We start from the raw sequence: 16090 nt of genomic DNA on the forward strand, positions 1-16090 counted from the left end.
ACTCATTTATTAAACTGTCTTCTATATTGTTATATTTAGCATAGTACAATTTTAGAAAGAAATCTTACAATCTCTACAGCTGTGATTAGACCCACTGAGGTGAAGAGGATTTGTCATTACTGCAGTAAGGTATGATTTTTTCTTCTTCTTTTTTTGTCAGTCTGACTCATGGAAATTTCCATATCTGTTCTTGGAGATGCATCTAGTCATTCACAATCCTGGGAGAAACAGAATCTCAGAAACCACAAGAGAAAACTATTCATAAATATTGATGACTTAATGACACTTTTTATAGCTTACTGTAGATTATTCTTTGTGGTTTTAGGAAAAAGTCTAAATGAGTTCCCATATTTATTTTTCAGGGTCATTACATTTATCATTAACTGTCCTGTTGAATACAATTCATTCAGATAAACTTACATATTGGCTGTTTACTCTGTGTTGCCCCTCATTCTTTTTCTACACTTGAGAAAAAAGTCAGAATTAATTGTACCAACCAATTTCCATGAGGTAGAAACTGCTGCTCTTTCGTTCTCAGTCCTGTGCCTATGTTTGTGTACATCTGAAACACATACGTTATTTTCTTGGAAGTGAATTCTTGCCACCGTATTGTTAGATATAGCATGAGCTACAGCTTGTTCCTCCAGCTGAATTCATAAGCTGAATGCCTGCTCACAATGCACAAATACTTAGAAAATAGCTGTTCTTCACTCAGCAATTTATATTTATAAGAATGCTAAAAAAAAATCCACATCACARCAAATAATATTTCTGGGATACAGATAAGTAAACAAGAGAGATGAGTGCTGGAGCACATGAACGATGGACATAGATAGCTTTTTTTCCCCSCCTAATTCCAGATATTCATTCCAGTGTTGTCATTATGTGACATAATTGAAGAGGCTGAAAAAGTCTCCTAGTGCTTACACTCTATTTTGTGGTGTGTTGGAAAGAAATGTCCTGAGAGATTTATTTCTGATTTTTATAAATGAACTGCATGAGTCCTAAGCAGTGAACATGTTTTCCAACAAGGAATAAGAATGATTTGTAAACCATATTATAAGACTGATATTACAGCACCTTGGTATCGATATCAAAATTGATGATGAATATATATTAATTAAAACAAGAACATGGCTGATGGCTGAAAATGAAATATCAAGACAGGAAGAAAACAAAACCATGAGTAAGATAGATCTGAAAAGACTGCTAAGAAATTTCAGTGCTCAGATTTAAGAAGGCAACTGAGAAACACACCGTGTTTTGACAAGATGCAGGATGATATCCTTTAGTAGTCTGTCTACTAATACAAATTCCTGGATTTTAAATTCATTGTATTCATCAAAAATATCTATAAATCACTGTGGCCATCCTGATAGAAACACCAGTTCAATACACAAGAGATGTCCAAGAAACAGTAAACACTTGAAATGCAAAGTGCAATTAGAATCTTAGATTACTTTATAACCCAAATGTACAGCTTGAATCTCTGTCTAAAAGATTTGTAAAGATGCTGTTGACTCAAATGGAAACTGTCATGTCAATATTCCTTCTTTACAAAAACCCTTCTATTTATTAAAAAAAAAAAAAAAGGCAAAGCATCAGAATTCAGAGACAAACATCAAATATACTGAAGTGAAAAAAAGAGACAGGTTTAAAAGGTCCATGTGTTAGTTTAGCAAAAAAGGTGAACAGTAGGGAATTAAAAAGAAAGGGTTATAAGAGATAACATAAGGCATCTGTTCTTTTGCACAGTCAAAGAAAGTAACAGTCCACAAAACCCTTTTTTCCCTGTAAAAAAATAAGAAACCCACCAAGCCTCTCTTTCACATTTAGAGAAATCTAGTGTGGAACTTTTACAAGAGAGTGAAACACTAAAATAGCATTTTGCTTAAAAATGAATGAAAWGTAATGTAAATCTCCATCCTTTAAGGCAGAAATGAGCCATCAAATTCCTGAGATTAGGCAGGAAGTTTTCCCAGAGGCACAGGCATTCCTCACGGGGATGGTCTGTGCGTCTCAAACTCCTAGTTGTGAACCCCGACTTGGTGGCCAGTACCAAGTCACTGTTACAAATCTCTGACATTAGTAAGTTTTTGCCTAGCTTGGGTTTGGGCCTYGGTTATCCAATATCTCAAACTAATGCCCAAAGTAAGTAGTTTCTGCAGAGTAAAGTTCAAAATAGACATTTCAATTCTGAAGTCAGCACACACTTTGCATTTTACTTAAGTATTAAAGAGACAGAATGGAAGAAATATAGCACGCTAATTGGACTAAGAAATACTAGGGAACTGATGAGCAGCACAGAGAGTGGAAAATCTCCTTCAGTAGACAGGAAAGTAGAAGGGAAAAGAGATGCAGCTTTCTTGATCAAAAAGGTTGCATGTGTCAAATGAGAGACTGGAAAAGTGAGTTCTACTTTCTCAAACAGGAAAAGGAGACGAAGCAGAATTGCATAGCACTTGCTGGGTTTAAGGAAGGGACACCAGACATGCATCATTTATGAAAAAGCTGAGAGCACTCTATATAATTAGCATCCTATCTGACTTGTTAAACTCTAAAAAAGTTAACAAACTAACCAAGAATTTCTGGAAACAGAAATTTGTTGGAGAAATTCTCTAATAAAGAGAATTTCCTGAAACTCTCTGCCCTTGCTCTTCTTAAGGTGAGCTAGAAAGAAATCAAAATCTGCTGGTGCTGTAATGAATGTTATCCTTGCCAGTCCTGCAGAGCTGTAGCAGCCATCAGGGAATAATCTGGGTTCTCACAGTGACCACTGTGGGCAATTATGCCTCTATGGGACCCTGTCCATTCTTCTTGAGTCTGTCATCCCAAGAGCTCTCAAGGAAAGAACTGCAATTCTGCACCGGCTGAAGCAGCAATCATTTGCTGCTGCAAACATCCTGCTCAACACTTCTGGCCAGTTCTGGAATGAGCATTTGGCAGGACGCATATGGGGAGTGCAGTACTTACCGGTTTCTATATAACCATGCTGAAGTTCAGCAAAAAAAGGATTTTGTTTTTCTTCCCCCCCCCTCATTTCTCTGCTCAAATATCTAGTTTTGCAGTTTATTTTTCTGGGAACAACTCCATAAAGATGTACCTATACACAAATGGATGATCAACAGATTTGCCAACTTACAATCCACTGCATATCCAAACTCTACATTTCAGAAGAAGCATAATAAGAATAAAAAGAAAATGAAGAAAATAAGATTGTGAATGCACTGGAAAAAAAAATCTGGCCTAGAAAGGCATCAGTATGAGTGATTAGATGATAAGATAATTACCTGTTCACTTCTAAGTGGATTACATCTGATTGGAAGTCACCAAGGATAAAAACTTGGAGTCCGAGATGCTCTTTTTAATAAGCACACATTTGAAAGAAAGCTGTAATTTTTAGTACTTCCAATTATTGCTACTTGCAAGGCAATGGTAGAAAAAACATACTCCCTATCTTCTCCAATAGCTTTTATAYTAACAAATTCTCAAATATTCAAGTGCAAAATTACCATGATAGTAAAAGAACAGAGGTTCTTTTAACTTGCTTTGCTGTTTAGAACATCCAGTGACCTGAAAACCCTGGATAAAAGCCACTGCTTTATTTGTTCACAAGAAGGCTTTGGAAACATCTGTTTGCTTCTACAGGACTGATAACTGCCTGCAGAGGTGAAAGCTGATGACTATTTCAGATGCTAAGAGTAAACAATGGTGCCTCTTGAGGGCCTTGTATACACTCACAGAAAAATTCCAAAGTTATCAGACCATATAATATTTGTGAAAAAAATGGAACAGATTTAAAATTGTATTCCAGAAGAAGAACAGAATGAGTAGAGAGAAGTTAATAGGGTGAAGCCCCATGCACAGATATATGAAGCATAAAGCAATGGTTAATGACTCATGATCTTCCCCTCCCCTATGATTGCTGCTTTTTATTCCTCTATTCTTGGTGTAATTCGGGTGAATTCCTCTCATCCAGAAGTTCATGACTTTTTTTATATATCTAGTCTTTTCCTCAAACACTCAGTTGATGGCAATGGTGTGGTGCTGTGAGGCCTGTTGTGTGTCCTTGCTGGTAACAGCAATGACAGCTCCTATGTAGGTGTGACTCAAATAAAATAATTACTCTGAAACACAACTTCTGCCCACTAAAAATATATAAGCAAATCCAATTTCCTTTCCACATCTTTGCTTCAAGCGCCTAAGACTACGCTGAAAATGATGCTTTCTTTCAGCATGTTTATTCTTTCATCTGATATTCTCAAATCTGTAACATCTGCTTCTGTGTTTTGACACTGCAAAGCAAAAGATGTAGTGTTAYTTCCTCAGCTGAGTCACTTGCAGCATATTTTAAGGATGTCTAATACATTGAGACATTACTTCATTTTACGAATATGAAGCTCTAGGACTTATCTACCGCTCTCCTGCTTCAAGGGACACAGGAACTGTTAAAATACTTCTTATATAAAAAGTTTTCAAATCCAGTATCTTCAAATCCAATCTGCAATTAAGAAAGGCCAAATGCAGAAGTCAGTTCCACCTCAGCAGTTCACACAGTGACTGAAGTCTGCATGGATAGTTGGTTAGTAGAGCTGACAGATACGTGGGCTTAATCTAATAACAGTATGCCAAATTTTGCTACTCTTTCTCTAGCTGGGATAAATTCTCTGATTGTTCAGATTGATTTCACCTTCTTGGTATTGGTACAATAAACTACTGATTTTACAAAATGAGGACTTGCCCCAATAGGCAGTACTGCTGTCTATGAGAAGTTACATTGCTCAGCCAATGCCTTTGAACACAAAAGGTGTGAGGAATGATCACAGTTTTGGTGTTATTAGCTGTCTCATGGGCTTGGTGGTGCCTGTAAAAAGCAGTTTATTTCCTATGAATAAACTACAAATATTTCCTTTAATTTCCTAAAAATAATCTTGTTTTCTTTGCTACTATCCAAAAGAGAGGGAGTTCCTTTATTTCCATCCTGCCCATACTCTCCCAAAATGTGGAATGCATGCTGAGCATGTGAATCASTAAGGACCTCAGCTTCGCTTACAGGGACGGAAATGCAGATGGTGGTAGGCCCACTGTATGCTTTTCTGACAGAAGCTGGCTCTTTCAACAGGGTTTTCCTCTTCAGGAAAATGTTTCAGCTATGTATGAACTGAAGATTGGCAGACATATGGTAAGAGCCTTCTCATACAGTAAGGAAGTGTTTCATTCACTCATACGCCACTCATCATTTGGAAATGAAGACAGAGTGAAAAGGAACTGTCTTGAATTTGACTGTATATTTGACTGTATATAGAACAGTCCCAGAGGAACCAGGCACGAGCAAGTCCATACACTGCCAAGATTAATTACAGGCAGCCTGCTCATGGATCTGCAAAATGCTTATTATGCAAGTAAACAGAGGTTTTCTAAAAGTAGTAGGGGGATTTGGTATCAAAAGCCACAGCAGCAGCTCTTACCTTGGGCTTATGTAAGTGCAYACTTATGACAGGAGCCTCTGCTTAAAACCAGTCAGTCACCAACTATCCTGGTAAACTATGGTGTTTCCCCAGAGATTCTTATTCAATTATTAATCTATCTACTGCTGATTTTATCATGCAGAGTGTGAATTTGTCTTTCCACATTGAGTTCTAAGGGAAGTTTGTAAGAAATATAGTACTTGTCAGCACATGAGAGTCAACACATTWCTGCGGTGCTGCAGCCATTTATAACGAAACTAAAATGAGCACTCACTTGTTTGGCATTAATTTAATGTCCCACTTAGCTCCTATCAGACGTAAATAGCTGCTTCATCCATTTAAGCATTTCTGTTCCTTCACATAATGAAGTGCTCTGTACCTGTCAAGTAAGCAGAATTCATAACTGAAATAAGAAATGGATGAGGAAATTCAATATTCTTGATAATAAGCCTTTACAGGGACAAGTCAGCCTTTTTCTGGCCACAAGTTCTCGGCATTATGAGGTTCACCTTGTATCCTGCTCAGTAGAGAACACACAAAGATAATGACATATATATGTATGTTAGTATGCTAAAAAACATTTCTAAAAAGGATTATCAGTTCAACTCATGGTATAGTTAACAGTTGTAGTTGTCAAACACACTCAAAACCAAATAAATTAGCTAGCCAGCTTCTTGGTATTTAAGTGTTTTTATACTATTTTAGAAAAACCCAGCTTAATTTTAAGTAGCGTTCTAGTAACAATCACTCTCTCTTGAGGAAATTTTTTATGAGAACGAATGGAGATAATGACTACTATTAGTCACTGTCATTAGCATAAAACATTAGAAACTCTACAATATTTATAACAGACTATGACATGACAATTAAAATATGACTTTGTACCACTTGTGTATGGCTTTGCTACAGCTGGCTGCTATTTYGTCAAGGTAAACTGATAGAAGTCTGGTAATAGTATATTTAATAGCATGTTCATCATCAGATCTAATTGTTTTCCACCACAGGGTATGAAGCTTTATGTCCTCTATCAACCCAAAACAAACAGCCATACTGCTTAATGGCTGTTCAATTAATGTTTATGGGGCTACTTTTATACTCTGAGTTATAAGACAAATAAACTCTAAGAAGCAATTTAAGAACCTCAGAAACTTAATGGGACTACAACCAACACCAAAAATAACTGAAATAGCTACAGAGTCCCACACTTACGGATGTAAAATAGAAGATGYTACTCAGCATTAGAGAATTCTTCCAAGACACAGGTATAATTCCTAATGGAAGGGAAATGAGACCTCCAGGTAGTGAAGAGTCTTCAGGTCAGCAGTCTTGCAATTGCTGTTCATGCCTGGGTTAAAACAGAGAAGACCTGGTCACCCCAAATCACATAAAGGGCAAACTCTGTTCCTCAGGTTGCAAAGTTACTCCTCCGAGAGTGATTTTCCCTCAGTAACCTAGATGATCTCCACCTACTCGTAATTCCTTCTGCTATTTAGAAGAGCTCATGCTGATTAAAATGAAAGAACAGTTCAAAGACAGGTTTCTCTGTTGCTGCCTTGGTGCATATAAATTCATCTCTCCCTCTCTTTTGCACAAAGCCTGTAGAGGGCAATGCAAAATTACTGTAAATATGTTTTCACCAGAGATATGTCACTGTTCTAAATTATGAACATAAATGGTTTCTGGCTTGTGCCATTAATTGTATATAGCAGTAATATATTCATTTGGAGCTTCCCATTTTGATTCAGACTCCCTGATCTCTGACTTTTAATGATGTATTACAAGTCTGTAGTTCTCTGACACCTAGGCAATTAATCATTGATATTCCTTAGTCCTCCAAAGTAGCTGGACACAATTAGACAAGAAAGAAGCAGACTTGAGGGGTGGTGAAAATTTCTCTCCAGGAACTACTAATTTTTTCACACCATAAACTCCACTTGACATTCATGGCTGCAAATATATTTTAACAGAACTGCTGTTACTGTGCCTCTCCTCCCATCCTCCCAGCAGYAGATCAACATGAGGTTCATAAACAGATAAAAATGCTCTGAGAAGTTTAAAGGCTGTCAAGCCTTCTTGACAACTTTCCTCTAGGAGTGCAGTTGAGAAATGACAAACTTRCCACCTGACTGGCTGGTGTTTAAAGCTGGCTGGTTTTGATGAGGCAGCAATGAGCCTTCCCTTTTGGAGTTCATTTTGTATTTCCTAAGCACCTCTTCACTGAAAATTATACAGTAGAACTGATTTGAATTTGATTAGTTTCATGCTACAGTTTTAKTATTTGTAGCAAATAAAGGTTTTTTTTTATGGTACTATTGCACTTTTAGAAGCATTTTAGGGTGGTGACAGACTAACTTTTATTTCTCATTATTTCTCAGTATTATTGCTTGATTTTTTTTATTATTATTATTTTAATCCAGTAATAGCATCTTTGAGTAAGGCTTCCTGTGTTTCATTTACACACTTGTGCATGAGCCCAGATGCACAGTCATGCTGTATTTCCTCTCTGCTCCAGTGGGAAGAGGAAGGCAGTTCTTTTCTCAAGGACAGATTTCTGTGTCCTCAACGGATAAACAGGTCTCAAAGCTAGCAAAAATTCAGTGTGAACCTCAACTTCTTYGGTGGCAAACTCCTCTATTAAATTGTATGTTACAGACTTTGTGACTGATACTTCAACAGTTAGTGCTATGGAATAGCACAGCCACCACAGGGAAACATATAAAATACCGAATTATTATTTCAGTGACATCTGACTTCATGAGATGCAATTCAAATGCTCTGCGAATCTGCATACACTTYTATCTTCTGATATCCTTCCACTTTTATGTCCTTACATAATATTCATTGATCTTCAYTGCAGGCTTCAGTAATGAAGACCATGTGTGAAGAACACAACATCTTTGGTTGGTCAGCTTAGACACAAAGGAGAAGCACCTTTAATCTGAGTGGGCTGAGTGGAGTCAGGTGGCTTATAAAGACCAGGAGTCCTGTCAACAGGGTTAAAAATAATATAGGACGTTGAGAAGAGGGAAAATTCAGGACATGGTCTAAAGGTCAAATACAATCCTAACTAAATATCCACAAGCTCTATATCACTGTTGCAAGGAATGTTTACTCATCTAAAGCTCTATGTGCATTTTCAGATGTACCTAGAACTCAGCTGTGAGATCTATGTTTAACCAACAATTTAATAAATTTATTACTTGGCCTGTACTTTCTTAAATCTATTAGATTCAAGATGAATATTCCCCAGTTGTTTATCTACTTTTAGAAGAAGGCATGCATTTATCCATTTTTTTCCTTACTTGCTTACCTGTTTCCATAGATCATCACTATATTGTATGAGTACAGCAACAAATCCCCATCATTAGGGATGCTTTAAGAAATACAAAGTAGGCTCACTTCAGCAGCAATTCAARCTATTATGAAATATGAAGATTTTATATATACATAGATACAAATATATCTTCAGTATTTCTCTGGCTTTCATTAATACTAGCTGACTGCCTCAAAATGTGTAATATATTAAATTTCCAGAATATCTATATAAAGATGCAAGGCAAGGTGTTCAAAAAGATGTTTTATGGGGAGTGTATTTAGAACCTTATTTGTGTGACAGTGGTTATTCCTGATTTTTGACATCCTGAAGTGTGGGCTAGTGACAGGAGCAAGACTCTTCTGAAAACAAAGATAGGTCTTTGATACTCAAATAAATGGAAGATTTTAAGTTCTATTTTGAAAATATTCATGATTATTGATAGAAGTGTCCTCTTCTGAGAAAATCTGATTCCTTTGATAAGCAAGTAAATCAACAAAAATACTACCAGAGGAAAATTTGATTCCATTCCATAGTATCCAGTGTGATACAGTGTGAACAGCCACAGTGTTCTCCTTACATTTCCTATGTGCAAACTGGAAATAATGAAATAATTCACCTTAGCCGTATTAATCTCATTTCACACTGAGATAAATATGGAATACATGTTTAAAAGCTCTATATTATTATTTTTGAAGTATTTACAATGGTAACACAATTAACTGTAATTTATGTAATTCCTCCCCAAATCTGTATTTTTACCTATTTCTAGTCCTCATTCTCATGCTAATTTATGTGCAAGATGCATAGGAATGAAAACGACGTATGGATACTATGACCTCAAGATTTCCAGCTCTAGSTAGGAAAAGGACTCTGGAATAACACTGATTTTTCTTACCTGTGAATATGATAGGTATGGATAGCTGTGGATCACGTTCCTTTTGCTCTGTTTTCCAAAACTATCTGGCATAACTTCTGATACTGCAACATGTTGCCCATTTACTGGAAATCACCAATCACTGTTTTTCTTTTTTTTCCTTCCCAATTGAACTAAAGTTCAAAGGAAAAGTGTACCTTATATGATTGTTTGAATACCCAGTAAACCCAGGAAATATAGAAGGAAACAAAACTAAAATTAAAATTATTCTGGACATCATTTTGGAAAAGGTTTCAAAGGGCAAAATCTACAGTTAGGTACYGTAAGGAGTAGAAAAAACCTAAACTGAGGCATAGTCCCACCGAACTGCTATCTACTATTATTTGCAAAGGGCAAATCCTAAAATAGAGTGGTAAGCACAGTATTTTCAAAACAARCAATGACAAGGAACAGAGCGTCCCTGTGCAAGGACTGTGTGGTGTATGACTGTATGATGCAGGACACTTACTTAATTTCTCTCCACAAGACCTAATTTATTCAGAATATGAGATTAAAATAAACACTTGTATCTGCCTTAAGCACCAATGGTATGATTTTTTTTCTTTTTTTTTCCAGCCTTCCACTGTACACAATTATCTACTTTTTCACAGATTTTCATTGCCTATTGTCACCAGTAGCAATATTATGGCAAATGAACCTTGTGAACATGACTGTGTGTTCTCAAAATCCTGGTGAAGGTACCAGGAGTTTTCTAGAACAACTGGAAAACTGAAAAACAAAAAAAAAGCCAGAATTCCCAACATTTGTTTTCAGCATGGCTGTCTCAATGAGTTACTACATCCCCATGCAAAAAGGACATTGTTTCTCAGAATGCTTGGCATTTTCAAAAATACCATTTCTATGTTCAATGCAGTGCATGAAGGTAGTGTCATTTTTTTATGTCATCTCTGTGAGAAAGGTGATTAAATGTTATTCGTCTYTACTACAGAATGTATTAAAGAGTGTAAGAACTTAGACACATATTGTCCTGCCTCTAAGTGCAAGGCATCAGACATAGCCATGTAAGAGCTCTTGGTCAGTGGCAAACATTAGCTGAACTACTTTAACATGGTCTTCTTTTTTGCAGACTGCAGTAATCTGAATTATCTCTCATTTGACACAGACTAAAGCATACAGGGAAATACCACAGCCCATATGCTGGAAGGAGCCTGAGTCTTGATGTGTCCTAGACTAGAGAGGGTGCTAATGGTAGGACCAGGGATGGGGAAAGGCCCTTCACTTCCCACTGATCTCTTTCAAATGATGTTGAATGCTCTCAGTTCCCTGAGCACCATGCAAGAGCTTCTGAACACTGGATATTCCCTAAGGAATGGCTCAAAAATTCTRAAAACCAAGACAAAGTGGGACCTACGTATTCAATGAGGAAAACAGGATTAGTTGCTGCTTGTTAATGTTTTAAGTGAGACGGTCTGTGTCATCACACAACATTTTTGAGAGAGAGTAAATCTGTGTGATAATATTAACATAATCAGGTCTATGAGAGACTAATTAAAACCAAATCTTACTAAAATCAATGCATCAAGAGGTAATTCAGACAGATGAGGGATATGTTTGTTTAGGTGCTTAAGTTAATTTCTTCTCTAGCCAAAGGCGAGAAGGTACATTTGGAGAGAGTTTGGGAGTACCAAGTTTAGGTACTCTGAAATATTTTTATGGAAGAAAAAGCACCCTACAGGTACCTACCCTAACAGGTATCTGTGGTGTCAAGTTAGGTGTTTGAAACTCATTGATCAAAATACTCCAAAACTCCCCTGATCCCACAGTAATTATATTTTTACAATAATAGAAAAAAATCAGTGAATCACCTGATCAATGAAGTTGTAAGGAGATGGGGGAATACAGGTATTCTAGTACAACTTCTAGCAAGTTTGCATTGCTGACAATGGGTATCTTTTGGGAAGACTCATGATTCATCCAAAATTACCTCTAAAATTATGAAAAATGGAAGCATCTTTCTAAAATTGTGAGGSCCATGAAGTTTTGTAGGGTCTATTTGAGATCTATGAGAGTTACTCAATACTASTGCTGCTATAGTTAGCAGTCTTCACAGAATCACAGAATGGTTAAGATTGGAAGGGACCTCTAGAGATCATCTAGTCCAATCCCCCTGCTCCAGCAGGGACACCCAGAGCACGGGGCACAGGGCGGCATCCAGGCGGGTTTGAAAGATCTCCAGAGAAGGAGACTCCACRGCCTCCCTGGGCAGCCTGTKCCAGGGCTCTGTCACCCTCACAGAAAAGTTCTTCCTCACATGGAGATGGAAGTGCCTGTGTTGCAGTTTGCACCCATTACCCCTTGTCCTGTCACTGGCCACCAATGAGAAGAGCTTGGCCCCTTCCTCCCTGCATTCTCCCTTCATGAACTTATACATGTTATATCTCYCCTCAGCCTTCTCTTCACCAGGCTAAACAGGCCCAGCTCGCTTTGTCTCTTCTCATATGAGAGATTTTCCAGTCCCTTAATCATCTTTGTCACTCTCTGCTGGACCCTCTCCCGCAGCTCCACATCCCTCTTATAGTGGGGAGCCCAGAACTGCACCCAATACTCCAGGTGCGGCCTCACCAGAGCTGAGGACAGGGGCAGGACCCCCTCCCTCGACCTGCTGGCAACACTCCTCCTTCCCTTCTTTCAGTCAAGCACTGGTCTTCCTGCAGTGTATATCCTGCAGAGTTTTTAATCTAGTGAGCTGTCCTGTTTTTGGCTCAGAACTGCAAATGAGTGGAATACTGTTACTATGGGCTGTGTAAAGAACAGCTGCATGCCCGGTTCATAAAGTTATTTGGCAGTTTTTACTATATGAAAATAAGACCATAAATTGGCTGAGCTGAGATTTGAAGTCACTGATAGTCTGGGTGAATATATTCAACAGAATTTTTTTCTTGCACATGGGAAAATTACTTTCTTCAACTTAACATCCTAATATTTGTATTGCAACCAACTCCATTTTCTACTCTCAGCACTTTCCATGAGGGTTAAACTAGGATGCCCCTTGCAAAGCTGCATCCACTTTCCCAGAGGTGAAGGTCCAATCAGGGTAAGAGTGTCTTAGGGAGCTGCAATCATTATTTCACACTGACAACTAAAATTAGCAATGAGAAGTGAATGAATGAGGCCAGGGACACAACGGTCATAGGCATCTCTCCCTCCCAAAAACTTGGTGGTCTGTGGCTGTGGATGGCCCAGGAGATGGGCAATCTGCTCTGTCCTAAAAGATGGCCCAGGGTGGCCATTTCTCACATTTGCTGCTTAGCATTTGCTTTTCAAAGTGCTCTTCCTGGGTCAAAACCATTGCATGCTGCAGCACAAAGCCGCTTTTGCACTAAGGAGGACAACGGCTTAAATGACTCAATTCAGTACTTAACAGATACTTGCTCTGTTTAAATTCAATTAAGCTATAAAAAAAAAGATTACATAAAAAATTCTGAATTTCATATTCCCTTTTCATTCCAGCAAAAGCTTTCCTTGATATCAGCATGGATTTTTAGCGAGTGAAACTCAAGTAAGATTGGTAGGATTAAATTCTTTATCAAAAAACTATCTTGATTAAACGAATCCAACTTAATAGAGCATTCTGGCCAGTTTATATCTTTGCATTCTGGATTCTAATATGGATATTAAAAAGATGTATAATGTTCAGAATACCATACAGAATAAGAAATAAGCTGTCAATTTAAAACACTCTTAGTATATTAAGCTGATGTCTCYATTTTATCAGAGAATAACAGCATTTCATTCAAACATGAGTGTGTCTGGTTATCTTTTTAGCTAAGGCAGGTATATGAACAGTTTTCTGGGAAGATGGGTGAGGGGAAATAGAAAAAGAAGGAAGAAATGTGGCAGAACCGCCTGCAGTCCATATGAGATTGTTTTAACCAAGAATAAATATAATCAGTAATTTACTATTTATACTAAAGAATGAGATAAGCAATAAATATGAAGTCATAAGTGAACACAGTAAACTATGAAGCAAAACACTTACAYATTTTGTTCCATTTACTCGGCAGAAGTAAAGAAAATAACCAGACTGCTAAGAAGTCATAAAGGAAGAGCTCAGCAGTTTTAGTATCATCATCTCCAATACACAGTCCAAAGGTCCTGTAATGCCAGGGAGTACAACAAATGCAACCAYTGTTTTCCTATAAGTCAGTCATCCATCATCAGCTAATGTACTGAGCACGCCAAGAGCAATGCCTGACATGATATAAGCAGGTACTTGCACACTTTATGTCACCTACATTTCGTCTGTTGTAAGAAACTATACTTAATTAATTAAATCAATGGAGCACAGCAAGAAGAAGAAATAAGAAGCACTGTTTTCACAACYGATTTTTCATAATAACTTTATTCTTATTGGGGCACCAAAGCATTTCCATTATGCTAGTTGTGCATTCGAATGCTGCTAAAAGACATCACAAAGTTCTGACAGTTTCTGCACAGAATCTCGATAAGTTCTTTGGACACAGATAGGATTTAAAAATAAGTTTTATAGGGCTTCTTCTTTCATTTTCTTTTAAAGCATGAATGCTTGTCCTGTATCAAGATAGTATGAGTGTGATCTTCCTCTCATAAACTTTCCTTCTGATTTACAGGTTTGAAGTATGAAAGTCTGAGATTACTTTCTCAARTAATCTTGTTATTTTCCGGCAGCCCACTCTGGATTTCAAAGATGATTCAATTGTTTTAGGAATGGAAGCATTTATGCCTTTCAATAAATACTAAATATAGTCTTTTATAAGGATTTATATAAGAGAAGCCAATCTTTGAAACAGTGGTATGTTTTTAGTAGATGTTTAGAAAACCAAGATTTATGCTTAAGTTAACATGGTTACCTCCTGTTTGAGAACACATTTGTTCCATATATGCACGATGTAGAGATATATTTCAAAAATTTAAAATGTTCTACTGAGTTAGAGTAAATGACTTGCTCAGTCAGAGATGAGGGACGAACTGAAAATCTTTTAGGTACTCATACTGGAGACCACAGTTCATCTTTAGATTCCACAGCTATAAAACCAGACTTGACATACAACATCTTCACTACAAAGCATTAACATATTCATGAGCAAGGCTCATCATTTTTCTAATAAGTACATAAACCAGAAAATCTGCTGCTGGGAATTGTTTTCCTTAATGTCTCCAAGTGAATGTTAGCATCTAACCCACAGGACTAAAAACCAACTGAAGTCAAAGGAAAGACTTAATGGTTTCAAAGGGGCTTTAGCTGGGTCCCAATGGGCGACATTAATGACTGGAAAAATGCATTAGGTAAGAACACAGCATGGCATATGGTGATTGTCTCTGAAGCCTTAACTGTACTGAGAAAGTTACCTGAGCACCTGTTCTAACTCCATTGCAATAAGATGAGATACCCTTATCAATAACTCTTCCAGTTACCAATAGGGGTCAAAAAGTGAATCTAGAAATTTTGATGAAGGAAACCTCAGAGKAAGCTGGGTTTATTTTTCTGTTTAGAATACAAATAGAACTTTTTGTGACTTTGCATATTTATTTAAGTTCTTTTTGTACATTCCCTAATATTTTGATAATAGAGGGTTATATGAAATAGTTACAAGGATGGTTGCAACCYTTTGACATTTCTTTAATTGTATCCAGCATTTTCAAATTCTCTAAACTAAAAATTTTGCAATTTCTTGGAAACGAACCTTTAAATGTTGTTGTAAAATTAACTTCTTGAATTTCTATATTTATAAAATTAATTAACAAATTAACTCTGCCCTCCTGAGCCCCTCAAATTACATCTACTTTTTAATTGGAATGTGTGACTTTTTTATAACACAGAATGAATTTATAATCTACAACCTTACTTTATGAACAACTACAGTTGTAGTTTTTAACTTTAGTTTTTGTTTTAGTTTTTTAATTTATAATCTACAACTCTGATTTTATGAAGACTTTCTTAAACCATGTGCTCTTTTTGCATTTTTGAGCYATTTACATGTTTTACAACATTATCAGGGAATTCAGTTTGTACTTATGAGGGTAGAAATATCAATGAAGTTGTTAAATATAAAGATTCTGCAGTGAGATTATAATCACAGGAAAGACCACTTTCTATCAAAAGATTTATTTGCTTAGGAAATTTCTGAAAAACTGTCTGCTCTTATTTTCATATTTTATATAAAAGATGGCATATACAGCAGCTGATTTTAGAGAGTATGCAGTATTGTTATGTAGTAGTAGGTTGTATAGAGAACATCATTGACATATAATGATGGTATCCCTATTTTTTCCTTTATATAACCTTGATTTAGCTTGCTTATKAATCAAAATCCAATATGGAAATCTTCCCAAGGTTTCTCTTCTTGCTGACTTGTATTTTTCTCCCTGACATTTAACTCAGCACTCCCATCT

The 16090-nt window shown here is 36.8% G+C and overlaps 1 protein-coding gene across 1 annotated transcript in view; it reads right to left on the minus strand.

Moving 5' to 3' along the window:
- Positions 1-204: 204 nt before the first annotated feature.
- KHDRBS2 (KH RNA binding domain containing, signal transduction associated 2) overlaps positions 205-16090 on the minus strand; it is a 293914-nt gene continuing 278028 nt past the window's right edge. The window contains exons 11-13 of the mRNA XM_026036664.1: positions 6678-6813; positions 5743-5847; positions 205-562 (exon numbers count right to left, since the gene is read on the minus strand). The gene's annotated coding sequence lies outside the window, so the exon portion shown is untranslated. The remainder of the gene's footprint in view (positions 563-5742; positions 5848-6677; positions 6814-16090) is intronic.

This window comes from Nothoprocta perdicaria, unplaced genomic scaffold (assembly GCF_003342845.1).
Source record: "Nothoprocta perdicaria isolate Ctin4 unplaced genomic scaffold, notPer1 scaffold_184, whole genome shotgun sequence".
NCBI classification, from domain to species: Eukaryota; Metazoa; Chordata; class Aves; order Tinamiformes; family Tinamidae; genus Nothoprocta; species Nothoprocta perdicaria.